The sequence below is a fragment of the Mus caroli genome, unplaced genomic scaffold (genome assembly GCF_978045245.1).
Source record: "Mus caroli unplaced genomic scaffold, Mus_caroli_1 scaffold_14, whole genome shotgun sequence".
NCBI lineage: Eukaryota > Metazoa > Chordata > Mammalia > Rodentia > Muridae > Mus > Mus caroli.
The window spans coordinates 69,885,373-69,908,880 of NW_028227269.1; the positions used below are offsets into that span (position 1 = coordinate 69,885,373).

The window sequence follows — 23,508 nt, forward strand, 5'->3', positions numbered from 1 at the left end:
TATGAGGTGAATTTCTACAACGATCCAAGATTTGTTTACACTAGATAAGGATATCCAATGATGTTTCTGTTACACAAGACAACACCCACAAACTCCTGACTGCTAGCTGGAGGACCACACTGAATGAATGAATGGGAAAGAATCATGTTTAGTTTAGTTCTGGTCTCCAATTTAGCCAAAGAGAGGTGTAAGTCCAGTGGTCAAATTTACATCGATAGAGTCATTCATTCATGCACTGCCCTGAGGGTTGTAGCCATAAAGCCATGAGATTAGATAAAATTCCTGTCTTCATTGGGATACATTCTAGGGATTACAGTTTTCCGGTTGTATTTCCCCCCCCCCCTCTGTGTGTGTGTGTGTGTGTGTGTGTGTGTGTGTGTGAATGCACATGCTCTTTAGAGGCCAGAGGAGAGTGTGGGGTGTCTTCTTCTATCTCTGTCTAGTTTAATTGATAAGATAGGGTCTTTCACTGAACATGAAGATTGTCGCAGGCTCAGTGAGCTCCTTGGGCCTGTGGGTCTCCATCTCCCTATGCTGGCCGTGAGTAGCCAGGCTAGTTCTTTTAAAACGCCATATTCAACATGCTCTGCCTCATTTGTCACTGGGAATGAGTTTTCCTGGGGGCAAGTGGGAAATGTTTTTGTCAAAAAGTCGTCTGAGATGTGGAACCCACATTATCATTGTAACGGTCAGGCAACCTGCCTGTGAGAGACATTTATACAGCCAGACAATGCCAGTACCTTCTGTAACCATCACATGGAACTGCAAAACTCCTGCCCTGCCCCGCACTGTCCCACTCCTTATAGACCTTTAGCTGGGGGTTTGTTTAGAAAACATGAACTTTTAAATTATATTTCTGAAATTGTAATACTACCAAAATATTAATCTTTTAAAAAAAAACTGCTGGTTTCAGTATTCAATTGGTGGGCTAAAAAAAAAAATCATGTATTTCTTTTTATAACCGTAGACTTAATATCTTCTCTTCAGATGAATTTTTTTTTCTTTTTGTAATTTATTATTTCTGTTGAGTGTGAAATTAGATAACTGTTTCCTCCCGCTCCTGCAAGGATCATGTACCAGCAGGGCGATTGTCAGCTGTTTTACGCTGATGGACATTTTTCAATGGCTGACTCTCACGGTGATGCCAGGCATATTTTAATAGCTGATGCTCTTGACCTGGGATGTTTGAAATCAATGTAATATGTGTCTACATAATAGTAGCCTAGCCAGTGCTTCTGTGGGGCTTGCTGTCAGAATCCTTTTCAATTACTGTAGTATAATAAAAATCCCCTTAATAGAATTTGTTTAATTCTCACACTCACCCTTGGAAGGATGCGCTGTTATTTTTGTCCAATCACACAGATGGGGAGCCTCTGCGGGAGGGTTAAGTACCAGAGCTTTTAAAACACCCGCAGCCCCTCTGCAGAAACACTGCAATTCCCCCACTCAATCTCAGATTTTCACTGAACGTTGAATCCATCTCCAGGCGGGCCTTTTGTTGTACAAACTCTCATTGATTTTTTTCTTCAGTCTCTGGAAGAAAGAGCTGATAAGGACTTTGGCCACCAACTGGTTCCCCACCCCTCTCTCTGTCACTCTCCGACTTTGCTGGGAAATCAAACTTCAGGTAAAGGCCCTGCCTGGCAAGTTCAGTCGCCTTCATTGAAATCTCTTAGAGACAGGCTCCTAATGAGCAATTAAGATCTTGCTTTTGTTTTGCTCCATATTATTGTGTTGGCCCCAAGGGCCAATTCATTTAACACAGGAAAATATAGCCCTTTACCCCCTTTGGGGCCACAGACAGTGGCCCATTTCATCTAGTTAGGCCTTTGGCAAGGAGTGATCGATTGTGGGAGGGACTCAAAGGTCAAAAGTTCTACTTCCTTCTGCTCTTAGTGAGTCCACAAACCAGGGCTGGAGTCGGGAAGCACGTGAGATACACAGATGCCCCGGCCCCTCCCGGGATCTGCTTAACTAGACTCTGCATTTTACTAAATCCCAGAGACTAGAATCCACTCGTTTGGATTCCGGGCCTTCCTCTCTACTGTTCTTTTGCATTTGTGTCTCCATTCAAGTGTCCAGAACGGATCTTGGCTCTGGATGGTTCATTCATTAATATGCATATTTCTGTCAGTCTTATTAATGAGAAAGGATGTTCCTGCTTTGGGTTTACACCTGTTCTTCTGTCAAGAAGCATAATATCTCTAAGCAGCGTGCATGAAGGGAGTCATTCTGTACCGCCACATGTGTTTCCCACTGTGACACGATTCATGTATCTGAGGTCTTCAAGAAAGATTATCCTTGTTTTCCCATGCTTCATATTGGCTGGGAAGATTTGTTTTCCTTTCATAAGCAGACGACGACACAGCTGCTTTTGATGTGAGATTAAAACCAGTGTGACCGAGCCAAGCTATTTTACTTTGAAGTTCTGTAATTGCAGTTGATTTTGACTGGACGCGTTTCTTATCTACACAGACCAACAGTTAACGCTTCACCAGGCTCCCTGGACTTTTGTGATGTGTTTGGAGTAGCACTTCACTTAGCAACCTGCTTGCCCTCTTCCCAGGTGGAAGGAGGGATTTTTTTTTATTTTATTTTTATCTCTACCTGCATTTTAAAGTTCCCAGGCTCTGAAGGGGAGTCCTTTAAGGTTTTGCTTTTAGATGTAATTTTTTAATTTATTTATTTTGGGGGGATTCTTTTTTGTTTATTTCTGAGATTGCAATTGAATTACAACATTTCTTCTTTTTCTTTCCTCCAATTTAATTTTAATTTTACAAAAAGGAAACGGTGATACTTCAGTGGGTTAACCACAGGGGATGGGGCCCAGGGTAGGAACTGAAAGAGTTTCAGATTTTAGGAACAAAACTAAACAATGGACAGTGCAGCTAGCTGTAGATGAAATTTGTGAATGACATCTAAGGTGTCTTCTGGAAGACTGCTGTGTTGTTGTTGTTGTTTGTCATGTTTTTCAATGCAGGCAGTGATAACTAAGCACCTACTGTGTTCACAGTGCTGAGTTCTCCTGTCTCTAGAGAACATGTGCCCTAGATCTTCTGGAACAGTCTTCATTTCTTTTTTTCTCAGGGCTAAACCGTGTGTCTCAATGTTTGGTCCAACACATATGTTCACAATGGGGAAGCAGAGCGAACAGCCGGTGAGGCTTGATTCGCAGTAAGAAGTCAGGACACTGTGTTTCCTTGTCCGGAGCAGCCCATGTTGCACCTGGTAAGTGTGGAGAATGGTTCGGAAAGCGTTGCCAGGCCCAGGAAAGGTTATGCACAGGCAGAGGCTTTAGGGACCATCCCTTCTCCCCCCACGCCGCCTGCTGGCACCCCCTTCTACTCACCCCTCTGCAGAAGAGTTGAGATCAGTGATAAGCCCAATGGAACCGTCACTGACATTTGAACTTTGGAAATTTTTGCAAACAACTGATGTGGCCAGTGAATCTGGCACAAGGCAATAAATTGCACACAGTAAATACCTTCATGAGCTTCTGCCCAAGTCTGGCAGTTCAAATGTGTCCGATTTATAGCCAATTTAGATTAGCAAGGACAAGAACTGTAAGGATAACGCAGTTAATAAAAAGAGAAAATTGCAAACACCTTTCTAAACAACCACACCTTCAACTTTCCCCCTCGCTAGAGACCTCCCAACACTCCCCAGTTCTTGAAAATCCACCTCACCTCCCATCATGGTTGCAAATAAAAGGTAACGCCCATCTTGAGGTTTTCTAGGTCTTCATTTACTGTTGTCTCTGGTGGATGTGCTGAGCCAGTTAATTCTTACATGGAGGCTAGAATCTGAGCATGAGGCTCACAGGCCCCTGGGTTCTGCTTTTTCCTGTGTTATGGGCTTAAACTTGAGGGTCTCAATGTTGGGGGGGGGGTTATCTCATGACCCTTTCACCTAAGGGTCATTGAAGGCCATTGGAAAACACAGATGTTTACATGATTTAAGACAGTAGCAAAATTACAGTTATGAAGTAGCATCAAATATAATTTTATAGTTGGGGGTCACCACAACATGAGGAACCATCAAAGGGTTACAGCATTAGAAAGGCTGAGAATCTCTGATTTAAAAGGAAGCCTACGGGAAGGGTATGCGCCTGGTCTCCGTCCTTCTCTCTGGCAGCATGAATATTTAGACAACGGCCTCCTTTCATTTTTGGAGGGTTACAGTTCAGCTTCCTTGTTGAGACAGCATCAATCTTCCTGTGATAAACCCAGAGTGGGAGACGCACCGGGGAATCTTCTGCAGGAAGCCCAGACTCTTTTAATCGCTGTCGGAGAAAAGGAGGCCCGAAGGAGCCAGTTGTCTGCCCTCAAGTTCTTTCTTGCTCCAGGATTTTGCATCTATCAGCTCAATTATCTGAGCCCCACGTTCCTCATCTGTGAAATGGGTCCAACAATACAGGCGTCACAAGCTTATTGCGCTAAATGAAAAAGCACTTACCAGTATGGGTGGGAGGCAACAAAGTGTTCCCCAGTGTCTAGTCTCTTTACAAATGCCCCGATGATTTTGATATGCTAGGCAAGGGAACAGTTTCCTGCTTCTATATTCTCTGTATGGGGGACTGACTTTGGCAGAGTGGGAGATGCTTCCGATTTTAAAAGTCAGCAAAGCACCTAACTAGCCTTTCGCTCATGGTTAGGCGCTTATGGTGCCTTGGGCATTTGGATTAGGACTACAAACAAATAAGATACCAGCAAAAGTGAAATAGCTCCCATCCCTGACGAAGGGACTCTGTATGGGCCCCTCACACTCATTGTCTAAATTATCCTCTACAAATCTTTGATGATCTCCTATTTTTGTTCACCATCTGGAACTGGCTGCTGGCCTTCATTCTGTGTCCATTGGCAAACTACATTGACCAGAATACCAGTAAGCTACTGCTACTACTGCTGCTGCCGCTGTGCCACCACCACCACCACCACCTACATCCACACAATCCCTCTTGGTTTCTTTCCATTTAAATGGATTTAAGTTACTCTAGACAACCATTGCTCAGCATCTCCTTAGATATCTGTGCATTTTGGGTAATGCTGCAAACCTATCCCCATATTGGAAATTTGCATAGGCTTTGCATGGGGTCTGCTCTCACCAGGGCCATGCATGGGAATGGATCAGTTGTCAATGAGACCCTGAGCAAGTCACCTACCTGTCCTCATTTCCTCATCTGGAGAATGAGCATGTGTCACATCACAGGCAATGCCTGTCTGGCTCCTGTGGTGTGGGATGTGGGTGACAAGGTCTGGCCTCATGGGAGACCCTGTCAGGGAGGTGTGGGGGACCCAGGAGGTTGGAATTTTAGGTGAAGGGCTTCACTTTTAGAGATTTAACAATTCCCATTATTATCACATAAATCAAATGGACAGCCTTTGAGGGTTTATGGCCCTCCATCTTCTTAGGGGACACTGCCTCCTCCCACTTTAGATCTTAACCCAGAGGCCACCTGGAGGGGAAGGGGGACACTCTCAAAGAGTGTTCTAATAACCAGCTCTGGGGTAGAGCTAGAGGGAGGAGCAACCTTTCTCTGGGGAGGAGGCATCAAACCTGGGGCCTCTGTAGGGCCCCATGCCCCACCCCCACATTCTGTTTAGCTTGAGTCAGAGGCGAGGGTACTCAGGCTCACAGATGGGAGCTGTTTCATCTTTGCTGGGTCAGAGGTTAATGGAGATAAGTAGTGTCTTCCTACCAGGAGGCCTCAGGAAAGCCCAGTGTGCTGTTTGAGTTGAGTTGGGATCTTAGAGATTCAACATGCTGATATTCTTCTAGCTTTTGCAGAGAGAGTGAGGCCCTGGGAGAGAAAGCTGTAGCCAGCCAGACTGGGGTGAGAGGGCGACTAGAGGAGCCTGTCAGTCAATGAATGAAGGGGCTCAGGGTGAGACAGGGTAATTGCCGGTTGGGCAGATGGAAGTCTGTTTGCTTTGCTGTACTAAACTGGGGGTTTGTGCACAGCCCTGATTCCATTTTGCTAAGTGTGTCCCTGGAGCGGGCTTATGTGCACTAGCTATGATGCTTGGCTGCCCACCCTTGCCACCCATGGCTCCTTTCCCTCAAACCAAACCATATAGCCAGGGCACTAACTCTGACCTATCTCTGGCTAGGGTCTGCTGTGCAGGCAGCTGGTCCATTCTGACATAGCCATGTGTATCTGCAAAGCATGAGTTATTTAGACTTTGGGCTTCTCTTCTGGGTGAAAGCAATCTCAATAGGTCAAACTGGGTAGCCAAAGAGGGACAAGAATGTTTCTAAATGCGCAGCAAACCGCTCCTTCTCTGGAATTCCTTTGTCACACCACATAAAAGTACATTTTCTGGGCCTGCCAGAGGGCTCAGCAGATAAAAATGTTGGCTGTCAACCTTGGGGACCTGAGTTCAATCCCTGGGAGCCACATGGTGGAAGGACAGAACCAGGCTACACAGATTATTCTCTGAACTCTGCTGCACATGTACACACAATAAATACGATGCAGTTCTACATATTACATATATTTTTCTTCTGTGTTCCTAGGGACAAGGAAGCTATATTTGTCACCTTTCTTGTGGCTGTGACAGGGTACCTGGCAAGAGCAGCTTAAGAAAGCAAGGACTTATTTTTGGCAGATCGAGGGTGGGGGAGGACATGACCACAGGAGTACGAGGTCACCTGGAGTCCACAGTGAGAAAGCAGGCAAGTGAGCGCTCGAGCTCAGCTTGCTTTCTCTAAGCCTAGGATCCCAACCCACAGAACGCTGCAACCCACCCACCGCCTGGCTCTTCATCAGAAATGAAATCCTTTTGGAATCACCCTCACAGACACACTAGAGGTATGCTTCCTCGGTGATCCCAAAATCTAGCCAGGTAACAATGGGGATGAACCATCACAGTGGGGTTTGTCTCTGGAGCAGTGTTGGGTGTGCATGTTGTCCCCCCCCCCCACCCCTTTAACCTGTTGTCCTATGAGGGGCAGAAAGAGCATCTCTTCATCCTCTCATTCTATGCTATATACTGGGCAGGCCTGGTTCCACCCCTGCATGATGTGTGTATGGTAAGTCTCACCAGACCTGTGGGAAGTAGACACCCACCTTTGTCTATCCCTCTCTTCCCTTGCAGGAGTTGTGCACCTTGCTGGCAGATGATAAGTTACTCTTCTGCCAGTGAAATGAGCCAATTCAAGTCAAATTAAATTATATTAAATGCAGGCTTGTTGTGAAGATACTCTCGGGCTGGTGAGTTCAATCGCCACAAGGAAGGAGGTGAGGAAAGTCCTCAAGGGACGGGAGAAAGAGGAGAGAGGAAATAAAGAGAAAGATAAAAACGTGCACGCGGAGTGGGGGGAGATGGAGAAAGAGAGAGAGAACGAGAAAGAAAGAAAGAAAGAAAGAAAGAAAGAAAGAAAGAAAGAAAGAAAGAAAGAAAGGAAGGAAGGAAGGAAGGAAGGAAGGAAGGAAGGAAGAAGGAGAGGAGAGCGAGCGAGAGCGCTAGCACAAAATGGCTGGGTTATAGGGAAGAGCCTCTGGGGGAAGGGCTGGAAAGTCAGGGTTTGGGGACAGGGTATGCCAGGTAGAGAGTGAGGGATGCTGGGAGAATTTGGAGGCCAGGTCTGCTTTGGTTTGTAAAATATGCACCTCAGCAATTTGTCCTAGGTTCTGAAACCAAACAGCAGAAGGAGCAACATGGTGGTTGAATGAATGCCGGTCTCTGTCTCTGTCTATCTTTCTCTCTGTGTCTTGATGCATGTATATATGTATGTATATCTGCACTGGGTATGTCTGTATGTCTGTATCTACCTACATACTTTACCAAGTTATATGTTGCTGGGACCAGCAGAAGAGTGGAACTTGATTATCTGGGATATGCTGCTGGAGTGGTAGAAGCTCTGGCAGACTAGCTAGAGAACAGGGACATTAGCTTAGACCATGACTGTCACATCAGTTTAGTTATGGCCATTTGGGAATGTGAGCCCTGTCTTTCCAAATCTTATTTTTCAAGAGAATCTAAAAATGGAAATTTTAATATGAAATCTCATTTTTATATGCTGGAATCAAGGTCAATTAAAAGACCCACAAAGCTACATCTGTGGGGCAGGTAAGACATAAGGCTGCCCGGGTGAGTAATCCTGAGGTTGGCTGGGATTTAATGCTTTGTATCTGTTGAAGAGATGGAATGCCTTTTCCCAGGATATCTCATGAGAAAGGTGCAGGCTGACAGACTCCCCTGTGTGCTGGCCCATGGGGCCATGCAGTCTCCTCCTGTCTCTTATAGGCTGGGATGACAGTCTTATCTCCTGCCTGCCCCAGGTCCCCATGGCCAAGAGGGAAAGGGCTTCTCTAGAAAGCAGCGGGGCAGGGGCAAGCCCCAGCCAGTGGGGCAGTGTGGTCCCTGCAACCATCCAGGGGAGACAGACCTGGTGGGGAGTCTCCACATCACCAGCTACTGGATATATTTACTCCTCTGGCCTCAGTTTCTTTATCTGTCAAGTGATCAAAAAATATTTGCCTTGCAGAATTGGGAAAGGAATTATATTTCATATTAAGGTTATAAATTATATAGAAAAGGATTAACGACTAAGATGCCTGTAGTCTTTTTAGAATAGGTATTCAGGGAAGCCAAGAAAAGTTACTCAACCCCTGAGGATCATGACCCAGACAGGGCTGGCCTTGGATGTGTCTTGCAAGGTGAGTGACAGTAGGTGGGGCTGTGGGGATTAAGGGAGAGTTGGAGTTGGGGCAGGGGTGGCAGGGGGGAGGCAGGGATCAACTTGGAATATTTATTGTGACTCATTGGCAATTAGGATAAGCTTCATGTCGAGTGGTGGCCTCACATATTCCCTAAATTTTTACTTTTCATCTGTGGTAGGAACTCCTTCTGAAGCTAAAGAGTCAAAGTTTCCCTCTTCCTGTTTTTCTTATGAGTTGCGGTGGCACACTTTATATTCCAGACAAGCTGTGTGGGGTTGCTGGGTTTGCAATAGTGTGCAGTGGAGAGCTGGGGTGGACTTGCTGGTGTGTATTAGAAAGTAGGAAGGCTGTTAAGAAGTGGGAAGTGTGTGGGGGGGGAGGGTATGGGGGACTTTTGGGAGAGCATTGGAAATGTAATTGAGGAAAATACGTAATAAAAAAAAAAGAAGTGTGTATAAACTGTGGAGTGAGGAGTCTATATTGGAGAGACACAGCAGAAGGCTTGCTTGGTCCGTTACTCAATTTTGAGTTATTCTGGCATGTGTGCACATGTATGTGCGTGCATGTGGTGTGTATGTGTGTGTGTGTGTGTGTGTGTGTGTGTATGTGTATGTGTATGGTGTGTGTGTGGTGAGTGCGTATGTGCACGCATATATGTGTATCTATGTGTGTGCATGTGTGCGCATGTGCATATGTATGTGTGTGTGCATGTGTGTGAGTGTACATGCACATGCTTGCCCACACACATTCTGATTTTCTGAGGTACTGATGACTCAGGATAATTCTGAAGAAATACATATCATACACAGGCCAGGGTTTCATAAGCCTTGCCCTCTGCTTGTCCTAGCCTCATGATTGGGTTTCTGGTTGCCTGATGGAAGCCTTACTAAGCTTGTGACAACGAGGTTTCAACCCTGCTTGTCTCTAATAGATGCAGAATAACTAGCCAGGGAAGACTCGGTAAGTGCTCAGACCCGATGGTAGGGAATCACTGTAGACAGTCAGAGGCAGGAAGTTCACCTGCTTTCTGTGAAGCCACAGAATTCCTTTGAACAGGCTGCTCTCAATTTCCTATTGGCAACCTGAAGTGGCTGCTACCATCTTTACACTCTTCAGGGCCAGGAGTGCGTGAAGTAGCTATTGGGGAAGGACTGTGGGGCCACTACTCCTGAACGACTCAGGGAGTGCTACATTTAGGTATATGTTTGGCCAGAGCCCACGAAGGTGGTAATGCTGAAGTACTCTAACAGACAAAAGAAATATCTCCCAGTTTTTGTTCCAAGTTCCACCCTACACCCTCCTTTGAGAAGGGCTAGAAACAACATCTCCCAAGCTGGGGAACTATAAAGGATGGGAAATGTGTGTGCTGCATGGGATCTAAATCTCTCCAGGGGCCTCATTGAGGGGCATCTTCCCAGGATGATGGAGTAGCAACACATACTGCCTGGTTTACTGTTCCCCAAACCCAGAGTTCCCATGCCTGTCATTCTGGGCTGAGAGAGCCTTCTGGGTCTCCTGGGTGGTGGCTTCCTTCTATAAATCAACTACAGACAGCTGCAGCCACTTGCATCCTGGGATAGAAAAATAGACCCTGTTGCTAGACATCAACCTAGGCTCCACAAACATGGCGGGATCACAGGGCAGGGGGCACCTAGCCCAAGCAGGCACTAGGCAAGCAGGCCCACCAGCCGGGTAGCTCCGTTTGTTTATTTTCTCAGTGGTATTGCTGTCTCTACCATGAGAAGGGGGGTACCCTCCATTCCCTGCTGGGCTGATGTGGAGGCCACTTACTCTTTACCACCGGAAAGGCCTGCTGACTGCTGGCTGATTTATTTATTTTAGTTGCACATAGACTGTCTGCTAGGTCTAAGTTTGGAAGCCAACAGGAAGTCATCCAATCTAACACCAAGTGTTCAGTGCTTGTGTTCTGTTTGGGCAAACACAAATTAGATTGCGCAAGAAAGGGAAGTCTTCTGTTGGTGTATTCCCAACTCCTTCCCCTCCACCTCTCCCATCCCTCACCACCCTCTCCCCCACCCTCAAAGTCCCCCCTGCATTGTCATTTACCTCAGGCCAGCTGTGAGGTTGATTTCTACATTTGACAACAACCACTCTCTTCCAAAATAAGCTTTTCAACATTTTTTTTTCCTGTGAAAATGTAACAGCAGTGTGGAGGGGGAATCCCCTACCTAGATTCTACCGTCCACAGGCTTCTATAATTGGTTTCTTTCTTTCTTTTTTTGTTTTGTTTTGTTTTGGTTTGGTTTGGTTTGGTTTGGATTTTTTTTCGAGACAGGGTTTCTCTGTGTAGCCCTGGCTGTCCTGGAACTCACTTTGTAGACCAGGCTGGCCTTGAACTCAGAAATCTTTCTGCCTCTGCCTCCCGAGTGCTGGGATCAAAGGCGTGTGCCAATATTCTTCTCAATCATTACAGGCAGCTACTGTTCTGCATGTCTCCACTACAGATGACGTTTGCCCTCTAGAGTAGATGCATTTAGCCATATTTCGTCGTCTCTTTGGGAAGGACCTGCTTCAGTCAGTAGAACATGTATTTCTTCTTCTTGTTGTTTCTTCAATTTTTTTGAAATGAAAGCATAGTTACATTATTGTCTGCCTTCCCCCTCCTCCCTCCAACCCTTTCCAAGTAACCCCTTTTCTAGCGCTCAGATTCATTGTCTCTGTTTCTGAAATTGCTCTTCTTATGTATGTATAAATAGATTTCTAAATATATAAATATAAGTTGATCAGTCTGTTTGAAGTTACTTGTGTGTATATGACTTTAGAGGTGACCAAATGGTATTGGATAACCGATCTGGAGGGGGCTCTCCCTGGAGAAGACGGTTTCTCCTCATCTCAGCGTTTCTTAGTTGCCTGTGGTCCTTGTCCAGGGTTGGGGCCCGATCTTTCCCGCTTCCATGTTGGCATGCCTATTGGTGTCATCTGGACTCAGATCTTGCTTAGGCATCCATACTAATGAGACTTCATGGGTGTAGCTTGTTTGGCATTTCTAGGCGATGAAGTCTCCCAGCAGACTTTATGGTTCCCTGGCTCTTAGAATCTGTCTGCTCCCTCTTTCAAGATGTTCTCTGAGGCTTAGGTGCAGAGAATGTGTCGTGGAGAGGGGAGGGGACCCACAGGGGCTGGGTACCACATGATCACCTGCTCTCTGCCCCTTGTTTCTGTTTTTTGTAATGTCCTTCATCCTTTGCAAAGAGAAGTTTCTTTGTTGAAGGGTGACAGCTATACTTACCTGTGGGTATAAGGATAAATGTTTAGATTGTGGCCTTCCTTCCTTCCTTCCTTCCTTCCTTCCTTCCTTCCTTCCTTCCTTCCTTCCTCTCTCTTTATCTCTCTCTCTTTCTCCTTTCCTTTCTCTCTCTCTCTCTTTTCTTTTCTTTCCTTTTCTTTTCTTTCCTTTTCTTTTCTTTTCGTTTCGTTTCGTTTTGTTTTCGAGACAGGGTTTCTCTGTATAGCCCTGGCTGTCCTGGAACTCACTTTGTAGACCAGGCTGGCCTCGAACTCAGAAATCCACCTGCCTCTGCATCCTGAGTGCTGGGATTAAAGGCGTGCGCCACCACACCTGGCTCTTTTCTTTTTTTAAAAAAACAAAGTCTCATTCTATAGTCCTCGCTGGCCTAGAACACTATATAAACTAAGCTGACCATGAACTCACATAAGCCCACTTACATCCACCTTCAGAGTGTTAACAAATATTCTTGTTCAGGTCATGGTGTGTGTGTGTGTGTGTGTGTGTGTGTGTGTGCGCGCTTTCATTTAAAGTATCTAGTGTGGTCTCACTGCCAGATTGGCTCTGTCATGGACAAGAGTTGCATGTAGACCATTAAGCTGGTCAGAGTTGCCACAGTAACTGGACAGAACTATTCCACGGGAGAGTGTACTTAGGTATGTGTGTAACATGGATAATACCAGTGCCCCAACATCCAAAGTATGAAAGGTTCATGGGAGACGGTGATGTGCTTACCCTATTGGAACTAGGAGACACGTGAAGGATGTGCTTACCTTGCTGCTGGGTCCTGGATATCCACCACTTGGCTTATGGGACAACCTGGAACTGCTAAACCCTCTCCTTAATGTCCCTAATGACTGTGCCTTTAGCATCAGGTAAACCTCAGATCCAAGTTATGGCAGTTATGACTCTTAACTTCTGTCACTTAGACTGAATGGCCCATATTGGTAAACATGTGTGTATATGTGTGTTTGTGTGTGTGTGGTGTATATGTGTGTTTATGTATACATGTATGTGTGGTGTGTGTGTTCACACATGCATACATGTGTGCAGAGCTATATGCCTGTGCATGCATGTGTATGAAGGCCAGAGAAAGATGGTGGAGGTCCTACTCTGTCACTCGTCCACCCTTGAGACAGTGTTTCTCACTGAACTGGAGCTAGGCTGGCACCAAGCCAGCTCTAGTGATTGTCCTGCCACTCAAAGTGTTAGGGTGTCAGGCACACGTGGCCAAGAACAGCTTTGGAATTCAGGTTATCTTGCTTATGCAACAAGCACTCTTACCTACTGAGTCATCTCACCAACCACATACATTTTAAAAAAATATTTGCTCAGAGTCTGGTTCTGTGTTAAACACATGATGACTTCATTCAGTTTCCATGCCCATATCTAGGCAGTAAGCCATTCTTAGAAGTATGCTTCTTTTTAATCGAGGAAAGGAGGTTTAGAGAGGCTGGGCAAACATATAGTCATTTAGTTGGTAAGCTGTTGGAGTCATATAATCACAGAATTGAGACCAGTGCAGTGGGATTAGAATAGAAGACTTTTAAGTTCTGTATCATTCCCATTCCCATGTACAATGATGCTACCCTGTTTCCTGACTTCAACTGTAACTCTTATCTCTTCCTTACTCATGCTTCATCCACTCTGACTGGTTTAGTGTAACTAGACACAAGCCAGACTCTCATAGCTTCTCGACTTGTCAAAGGCTGTTACGTCTGCCGGATGTAGAGTGTTTGATCCACTACCCACCTTCTCTATCAGTTGAGAGTGTTCCTCCAGGACGAGGCCAAGCATTGGTGCTCCCACAGGAGCATCTAAATCAAGAGCTGTCCCTTGCCCCTCCCTGTGTTTCTCTGTATCATGCCTCTGTTGGTATTGCTTTGGTGTTTCAGTCTCTGGGTTATCTGTAGCTCAGCCTCCTCTATATTCTAGATGTTAGCTGATAAATCTCCCTGGGAAACATACAGTGAATGCTGGACCTGGCATGAAGAGAGGGGCTCAGAACTAGGCAGAGAGGAAGTGAGTCAGGGGTCTCTATGGAGGTGAAACTGTCCTGTAGTGCCCTTCCTCACTGAAGTAAGAGGCTAGCCACTAGTCTCTAAGGACTACCAGTCAGTAGATGTGTACTGTTCCTGGAAGAAGACATAACCATAGGGGTCATAAGAATACTTTGGGAGACCTAGGCTTTGAACTTGTGGTACCTAAAGCCCTTTGGACATCTCAGTAGACATCTGAATTGTATACCATAGCATGAGATATACATGAGTGAATCCATGGAGGAGTCTGTCTTCCAAAATCACATATGTGGAACACGTAGCCCATGCTTCACACAGCCATTTAAAATTGGAAAGAAATCATGACAGCATAGAAATGGATTAATTCATTAATTTCATTCATGTTAAAAAATAGTTATTCGTTTGGTTTTGTCAAGATAGAAAATTTCTTTATATGTTCAACTTTGCCCTTCAATACAGTTGACATCCCCGAAGGAAGAAAGTGTGTGTCTAAACTAAAAGAAGCTTTTCAATTTGTTTTGTCATCATCAACACAGCACGTGATCATAAACATAAAGTGAGCATGTTTATTGATCGATATCAGAGCCTGGGACAATGCATATGACTTTGGCGCACTCACCTTTTATTATTATTATTATTATTATTATTATTACAGACAATGGGGTTAAATAATGATTCAAAGTGCCATTGTGCTGAGTGTTAGGTTCAGATTTAGTCTATAGAGTCTATAAGCTAGAGGTTTCCTTCCTCCCCATTCCTGTATATTCCTGAATTGGTCCTGAGATATGGCCTGATTGGTTTAGAGCTCCCTGCAGATATAATGACTTCCTATCCTGGTTCCTCTCACCCAGATGCAACGTGGCCTATTGAAAGAAAACTCTGGTCTTTGACCACCAGAACCTTTGACACCAACTGCCTGGAGGAACCTAAGCAACCAATGGAGAGACTCAGGAAGAATGAGCCTGCTAGTGGAGTCATTCCTTTTGTGAACTATGTCAAGCTGTGGTCAGTTAGAATGATCGTGGAATTGTTGACTGATCTGTAGTAATACATATACCATTTGTCATTTTTGTCATTTGACATACTTCCTGGTTGTGAGCCAGAGGCCCGTTGGTGTCTCTAACCTGATAAATGGAAAAGGTTTCTAGCATCTCCTTCCTTTACAAAGGTGCAGATACCCTAGTCACCTTTAGTTTTCTTCCTCTGGGTTCAAGACAAGAAGAGTTAGGAAGAAGGACTCTGTAGCATCTTACACTCTATTGTTCCTTCACATTTTACACAGTGGCCCAACTTTCTATTAAAAGTGCTACTTGTAGACATCCACCCAGGATGGATAACTACACCCTAATACGTCTTTCAACTTGATGAACAGGCATCTTCAATATTTTATGAGTGGCTGCATGCATTCATTAAATGAACACAGGAATGTCTCTTGTGTATTACATATTGCTCTGGGTGCTAGAAACAAAGCTATAAACAAAACAGATCAAATATCTGCTTATATGTGCTAATAATCCAGTGAAGAATAACCATCTGTCATGGTGGGGAAGCAGGACAAAGCTCAGAGCAGTGGGGGTGTGCAGCTGGGATTCTCCACGTCTTGGTAGACCAGAAAGCAGAGCACTTGGTTGGAAGCAGAGTTGGCTGGTGATGTCTCAAGCCTCACACTTTCAGACATACCTTTTGCCAGCTATGTTCCTCACCCCAAAGACTCTCTCATCTTCCCAAACAGCACAAGTAGCTGGGAACCAGGTGTTCAAACACATGAGTTTGTGGCTGGTGGTATTGGTATTTTCCTTTCAAACCATAACAACTATTATATATGCTACAAAGAAGAGTAAGCCAAGTAAAGGGATATAGAATAGTAGTGATGGAAGACTGTTTAATAAAGATAAGAAAATTTTAAGCAGAGGCTGGGGTAAGGCAGTGAACCACATGGATATCGAGGAAGCATTTTGGATTAAGTGACACAAGATGACCCAGAGTCACTATTAGTGATTATTAGTCTGTGTCTTCCTTAGGGTTTCTATTGCTGCAATGAAACACCATGACCAAAAAGTAAGTTGGAGAGGAGAGGGTTTACATTGGTCAGAGGAAGTCAAAGAAGGTCAGCTTGCAGGAACTCAAGCAGGGCAGGAACCTGGAGGCAGGAGCTGATGTAGAGGTCATGGAGGGGTGGTACTTCTTACTGGCTTGCTCCACCATGGCTTGCTCAGCCTGCTTTCTTATAGAACCCAGCATGATCAGCCCAGGGATAGCACTGCCCACAATTGGCTGGGCCCTCACACACTGATAACTAATTAAGAAAATCTTATGGAAATACTTTCTCAGTTGAGTGTCTTTCCTCTCTGATGACTCTAGCTTGTATCAAGTGGACATAAAACCAGCCAGTACAGTCTGTAATAATAGACTGCAGGGGATACATACAAGAGCAGAGGGAAGATCCACTAAAAGGCAGCTGCAGAGGTAGGGCTTTAAGAGTGGGACTCGAGGTTTTCCAATCCAGATGAACTGCTTATTGAGTACAGGGATGCTGTTGGTAATGGTGGATGTGCTGTGAAGTTGTCAAATTTTGAATCCGTCTGGACAGCAGGGTTTATGGTACTTGGTGATGGATTGATATGAAAGATTACTTAAAGGCTTTGGCTCTGGCGGCTGGTAAAATGGAAAAGCTATTTACTGCTAAGCAGACAACTGAACAAGGATTGGTTCTATGTAGAAAAACGGAGGTTCAAATTTGATAGTTAGTAATCTGAGCTGGGCATTAAGGGAAGACACTGGGGTTACAGAAATAAACGTTTGAGCCATCAGCGTACGGATACTATTTTAAGCCAGGGTAATAAATGAAATTACCCAGAGAACGGATGTGAAGTCTGGGGTCTTCCCATATTCAAGGGTCAGGGGAGACTGAGAAAGAATGGCTTCTAATATCTTCCTGGAAAACAGAATCAAGACAGTTTCAAGAAAAAAAAAAAGAATAAATTTATTTACTTCTAATGAATTTGGTCTGATAAATACTTAGAAATGAGCATTGTGTTTGGCCAATAGCTAGAAACATTTTCCTAAGCAGTTTGGGAGGGTGTGACTAGAGATCAAGTGGACTCTTCTCCTATCTATACTTCTTCAACCCCAATGTCTTACCTTTATGTCCAGGTTATATTCCTAAACCATTCACTCAACACCCTATGTATCAAAAGGGAAACTTTGTGTAATAAGTGTTTGTGGTAGTTTTCTTGTAATAAAGTAACAACTGATGTTACTGGGAGATTTGGGATCATGAGACACTCTTTTTGAAAGAGACAAAGAGTAAAAAAAAATGTGGAAATGATCTAGAAGCATGGGGGAAAACAATGAAATTCAGAGGAAGACAATACAGCCACAGAAGGTGTGTCTTTATGTGGCTGAGAAGGGATCTGAAAGCCTAGTCCTCTGCCAGGATATGGGTGATTGCCTGGAGGTCAATCAAAGGAGCAGGCAACCAGCATAGGTGTGATGAGAGGTGGCAGTGGGCACAGGTGCAGGTGAGAGGTGGCAGCACAGGTGCAGGTGAGAGGCAGCAATGGGCACCTGCACTCAAGACAAAGTGACCTCAAAGAGAACAGACAGCGTGTGATTACAAGAGAGTTGTCTGTGCTGGAGCTGAGCAGGCAGCCTACTTCCACCCCGCCCTTCCCTCACATTCTTTAGAGCAGATGAGATGTTGGCTCCCTCTGTGACAAGGATCCTTTAGTGGTGCCTAGAATACGCCTCAATCCCACGTGCACAGGAGTCTCCGTGCTGGGCCCTCCCTCTGCCTTCATCGAATTGTTTCATTGATTTGTTTTTCTAGCATGTGCACATTATTCAGTTCCCAGGAAATCCAAAGATAAATAAAGTGGGTATTTATTTATATGGTTGCAACAGAGATCTTTTCCGGATGTCTTTAAGTGATAGAATTCGGAACGACAAGAAAGCCTTTTGAAAAAAATATTTGTTCCCAGTAAAATTTTATATTCAAAGCGGCAATGGTGACCCTGTCCCAAGAGTCAGGAGTTCATCACTGAAAAATGACCCTTCTGTCATTTGGAGTTTAAAACACATTTTTCTCCAAGTCAACTGGAATTTCCCATGAAGCACTGATGATCTAGTACAGATTCCACACAGCATCCAACAGCAGTGCTGTCAAATCAGACTCACAGAAACGAGCTTTCTGTTTCCACCCTGGGGCTAGAAATCCCAAATCATATAACTTGTTTTGTTGATTTTTCCCAATTTCCTAAAATTTCTCTTACCCGAAGCAGCTCAATCAATCTCTGTCTCTGTCTCTGTCTCTGTCTCTGCCTCTGCCTCTCTGCCTCTCTGCCTCTCTGCCTCTCTGCCTCTCTGCCTCTCTGCCTCTCTGCCTCTCTGCCTCTCTGCCTCTCTGCCTCTCTGCCTCTCTGCCTCTCTGCCTCTCTGCCTCTCTGCCTCTCTGCCTCTCTGCCTCTCTGCCTCTCTGCCTCTCTGCCTCTCTGCCTCTCTGCCTCTCTGCCTCTCTGCCTCTCTGCCTCTCTGCCTCTCTGCCTCTGCCTCTCTGCCTCTCTGCCTCTCTGCCTCTCTGCCTCTCTGCCTCTCTGCCTCTCTGCCTCTCTGCCTCTCTGCCTCTCTGCCTCTCTGCCTCTCTGCCTCTCTGCCTCTCTGCCTCTCTGCCTCTCTGCCTCTCTGCCTCTCTGCCTCTCTGCCTCTCTGCCTCTCTGCCTCTCTGCCTCTCTGCCTCTCTGCCTCTCTGCCTCTCTGCCTCTCTGCCTCTGCCTCTGCCTCTGCCTCTGCCTCTGTCTCTGTCTGTCTGTCTCTCTGTATGTGTGTGGTGGGTGGCTTGGAATTGTGCCCTTTCTTCACCATATCAGACATGTCTCCTGTTTGTGCTATGCAAGTTGTTTTCTCTTCGGAAACTCAGCCCTCTTCCAAGAGTTAGAAATGGGGCCAAGAGGACTGCAGGGCAAAGGTGAGATTGCACTACCAATCACTGCAGTTTGGCTCACTCAAACCGACCCAGATCTTCAGTCTCTCACCACTGATCCTCCTCGGTTCTCAGAATAATAACCATGACCAACCATGACTTGAGTTTGCTTCCGGAACAGAGACACAACAGGAAAGGCAAAGGGAAGAGAATGAGCGGCGGGAGAATCTTTCAGAGGTTACGACCCAGGAAGCAATAAGAAAGAAGACTCTACGCATGCTCGCATGCTCGTTGACACTAGCTGCAGGAGCTGGGGTCTCTGCTTCTGCTCAAACTTGAGAAATAGTAAGGGGATGTTTTCAGAGCCCAGAGGAGCCCAGAGGCCTCTCTGAAGCAAGGGTGCTCTTGAACTGCACTTGCGCTAGCTTTGTGTCAGACAAGTCTACCTCCCACAAGGTCAAGGTTGAGAAGGAATTATGAAGAGACAATGGCCGGTTAACCAAAGCAGGCGTTTCTAGCTCCTGTGGTCATCATCATCTTGAAAGTGCAATTTCCACAGATTGGCAAAGAATTATCTGGAAAATAAGATTACTATTACATATGGTGTGTGTGTGTGTGTGTGTGTGTGTGGTGGCATAGCAGGTAAGTACAGATGGAGAGGAGAGGCAGGCTCAGGAACATATCCTGAGGCTATCTCAGGTCTCACACAGATCTCCCCAGCAGCCCTCGCTTGCACTTGCACAGTGTTTGTGCCCCTGCCCAGCTCCTCCTGCCTTGGGATGACATAATTGTCTGGAAGAGTGACAGGGCAAGATGGCAAAGGGACTGTATCAGAACTTGTTAACTTTTGTCATCAACAGACCCTCCGCTGATTTCCATCACACCCGTGACCCCCACTAACATTTATAAAGTATTTATATTACAGACTATTCTAAGTACTGTTTCCTTAAATTTTGCATCTGTGAAGTAAAAAAGAATCACAATCCACTTACAGATAAAGACCCAGAAGCACAGACAAGCTAAGAGACCTGTTCACATTTCACTGCTCAAGAGTAGCCGATTCAGGACTCTAGGCCTGCATGACTGCAGATCCTGTGCTATTTCAATGTTTAAAGAATTGTTACTCTGTTTTATTTCATGGTCTAAGTTCTGTGAGGTGAGGGGCTGTAACCCTTACGCAGTACTTTACACGCTTGGCAATGAGTGTAATCTAACCCATAAAGTGAGTAATTACTAAAATGAAAAGTAAAATTGAGCATAGTCTGGCTCCAGATACTTCACTGTGGACATGTTGGCTTTCTGTTAGGACTCTGTATTCAGAGAACATTTATATAATGAGCAATATACCATCACTTGGATACCTGTTAGGTTTCTCAAATTTAATATATCATAACTGATCCTTCACTCTTCTTCACACTACGGCTGCACTAGCATAACTAACATGCCCCACTTGCCAAACTGCAGACCACAGGATGCATCTTCAATGCCTTCCTTTCCTTTACTCGGTTCAAACTAATTGCAAGATCTGGTGGTGTTCATCTTGTTTATATGGGTGTGTTTCCCACTGCTAACCTAGTCTAAGATGACCTTAGTTTTCTAAGGCCTTCTTATCTAGGGGCTCCATATTGTTGCACATAGCTCTGACATCTTTGTGTCTTGTCACCAATGCATGAATTCCTATGGAAGGTAAAGGTTATCTTGTCCAGAAAATATCACTGCCCATTAGGGTACACACAGCCCTGGGACCAGGGCTAATTACACTTGAGCTGGTTCTTATGGGTCAGTGTAATTGGGGGGCAAGACAGCATTCTCTACAAAGGGAGGTCACAGTGCAGCCCTAGGCCCTGAGTTGGCTCCCTCTCCCTCTCCCTCTCCCTCTCCCTCTCCCTCTCCCTCTCCCTCTCCCTCTCCCTCTCCCTCTCCCTCTCCCTCTCCCTCTCCCTCTCCCTCTCCCTCTCCCTCTCCCTCTCCCTCTCCCTCTCCCTCTCCCTCTCCCTCTCCCTCTCCCTCTCCCTCTCCCTCTCCCTCTCCCTCTCCCTCTCCCTCTCCCTCTCTCCCTCTCTCCTGACTCTCCTTTCTGTTCTCTTCATGCATTACCTGTTTCTTAAGGTCCTTGGAAATTTGGAGGATCTTAATGCTGGCAGCAACCCTGTTATCTTCCTCTCTTCTTTCTTCCCACCCTCATCTCAGCCCACTTGCATCCTTTCAAAGGCTCATGGGTAGCTAAGCTGGGACTGCAGGCCTCATGATGAACTTTTAATGAGTTGAGGGGCACCTGGGAGTGTCCTCTTCAGCTTCATTCATAAGATAACGTGAAGCCAAACTGATAGCTTAGATGCTTCTCAGAGGCCCCAGGGAGATGTGTGGGTTAGGTAAGGAACTTTGAGTTGACCTGTCTTATTTTATGGCACACCAAAGCTGAAGATATAGAACTCTCTGGAAATGACATAACCTTGCTATATACAAACTGTCCATCCCCAATGTGCAAACCATTTCCTTTCTACGCACACATAACATTCCGCCCCTCTGGGATGCTGGTAAACAGCTGGAACAAAGGAATGCAAAGCAGTGTTTTGGTGCAAGATCCAGAAACTGAAAAAAGCAAGAAACAGTTGCTGAAGGGAAGAGAAAATGCTGCGATGAGTCTGCTCTGGGAGAGCAAGCAAAAAGCAAATCTCACACAGTTTGCTCATTTAAAATTAATATAAGAAGAGATTTTCGTATGTTTCTTTACATCAAGTTCAGATTTCCTGAGCACACAAGCCATGTTTTGGTCACTGTGTGTCCTCCTCACGACTCCAGTATCTTGTGATCAAATTGTCGTTGCATCTGTAATAAGTCTTCAAATTAGTAACACGGACTCATGTCAAAGATCCCAGGCGCATCTCCACCCTAGCCCACCATCTGCCCACCGTGGGAGGATGGGAAAATATTTTCTGTGTCAGGCTGTCTCCAAGATTATTCAAAACTGGCATAAAGAGGATTATCCGAGGGAGAAACTTTACAGACCACGTCTGGGGGCTTCTGCGAAGAGGGTGTTTATAACACATTTTGTTGACTGCTTCTGTAAATCCCCGGAGCATGCTGGTAGCTTTTAATCCAAAAATAAGAAGTGAAAATGAATTAGTTTGGCTGCGAGGACATCTTGCTTTTCTACTGGTTGTTTCTAATTGTTATTTAGCCATGGATGAGAAAAAAAATGTTTTAATCGTTTGCATTGGAGTTTGAAGAAAGCCACATCTTGATGCTTTGGTTAAAGCACCCCAGAGTTCAGAGGGCAAGGAGACTTCTCAGAAACAAGCCTGGCCAAGGCTTGAGAACACAAGGAGGAAATTCTTCATTCCCAAACAACGCTGCCCTTGGCTCTCTTGTGCAGCAGTGTTGGCAAGGTCATTCATTAGAAATGAGCGCTCACTGTGGGCAGGGAACCAATAAGAGCAAGAAGCGAGTAGAATAGCTAACGTTTATTATTTATTTATTAAGTGCTTACTGGGTACCAACAGCTCGCTTAAGTGCAATAAGTTATTTAAGTCCAGCAAGGACTGGAGCTTAGAGCTAGGTAGGAGGTCTAGAAATCATCCACCCACCCACCCAACCAACCAACCAACAAACCAGTGAGACAAACCACCAAAGCCACATGGCCAGCCTTGTCTGTCTGATGTCAGGGCAAAGCCTCCCACTCACGCCACACCACCTAACAATTAGTGCTGCATAGAAAGGTGGGGGAAACTGGAACCGCAGGCTTTATGTTTTTTCTGCTGAGCACAGGTTAGGCCATCTAGAAAGGTAAAAGCGGGCTGGAGGGCAAGGGTCCACCCCAGGTCTTTGGCTAGGTCAAGGCCAGGTTGGATGAAGCCAGATCTGAGGCAGCTTAAGATTTCCCCCTTCCCGTGGCCAGAGCTGTGTCAGATCCAGTCTTCCAGCTGCTCTTGATTACAGAACAGCACTCAGTTTTCCAAACAAGCTGTGCACGGCCATCTTAGAATTCCATCTCAGTGAATGCTGGTTTGCTTAGGCTTAGTCCCCATGGCTGGAGGGGGGAAGAGGGGGTGGTCCCCCTTCTTCTTCTGTTTCCTTTTTCCCCTTAAAAGTGGAGCATGGCAGTTCATTCTTATTGTTGCGTGCTGTAATATTTTCATATGCAATTTTCTCCTTGAGTTCATTGCTCCCTAAGAAAGAGGCTGGTTGTGTGATTGCTGTGGTATGTTGATAATTGAAAACAGCTGGGTTTTAGATTTTTTTGTTTTGTTTTTTTAATGTTACCTGATTTTTCCAGCTTCGGCTGTTTTTAGCTTATCATGAAAGCAGAGGGGGCATCACTTCTAGAAGGGAGTGGATACGAGTCATTTGTAGCCTCTATGAGAGTAAATGGTCCAGAGAGGAGTGGATAGGACTCCATCAGCAACACTCTCTGAGCTGAAAGGGGGTGGGGGTGGGGGTTTGCAGAGCAATTCACAAATATAAGTGGCAGGGGAAGGAAAAGGTGCAAGTGGGTATGTGAGTCATGCCAAGGCCACTTAAAACACATTTTAAAGATTAAAAATGTTATTACCTCACTTCCTTCCTTCTTTCCTACCTCTATACCACTCCAATATTCCTCCACTCCTTTCAAACTGATGGGCTATTTTTATTTAATTTATTTGCATGCACATGTGCACAG

The 23,508-nt window shown here is 45.4% G+C and overlaps 1 long non-coding RNA gene across 1 annotated transcript; it reads left to right on the forward strand.

The window, feature by feature from the left end:
* The first annotated feature begins 1,577 nt into the window (after positions 1–1,577).
* Positions 1,578–6,796, forward strand: LOC110306469 (uncharacterized). Its single transcript, XR_002379286.2, has 3 exons — positions 1,578–1,627; positions 3,088–3,228; positions 6,733–6,796. It is a non-coding gene; the product is annotated as an uncharacterized LOC110306469 (long non-coding RNA).
* Positions 6,797–23,508: the final 16,712 nt, after the last annotated feature.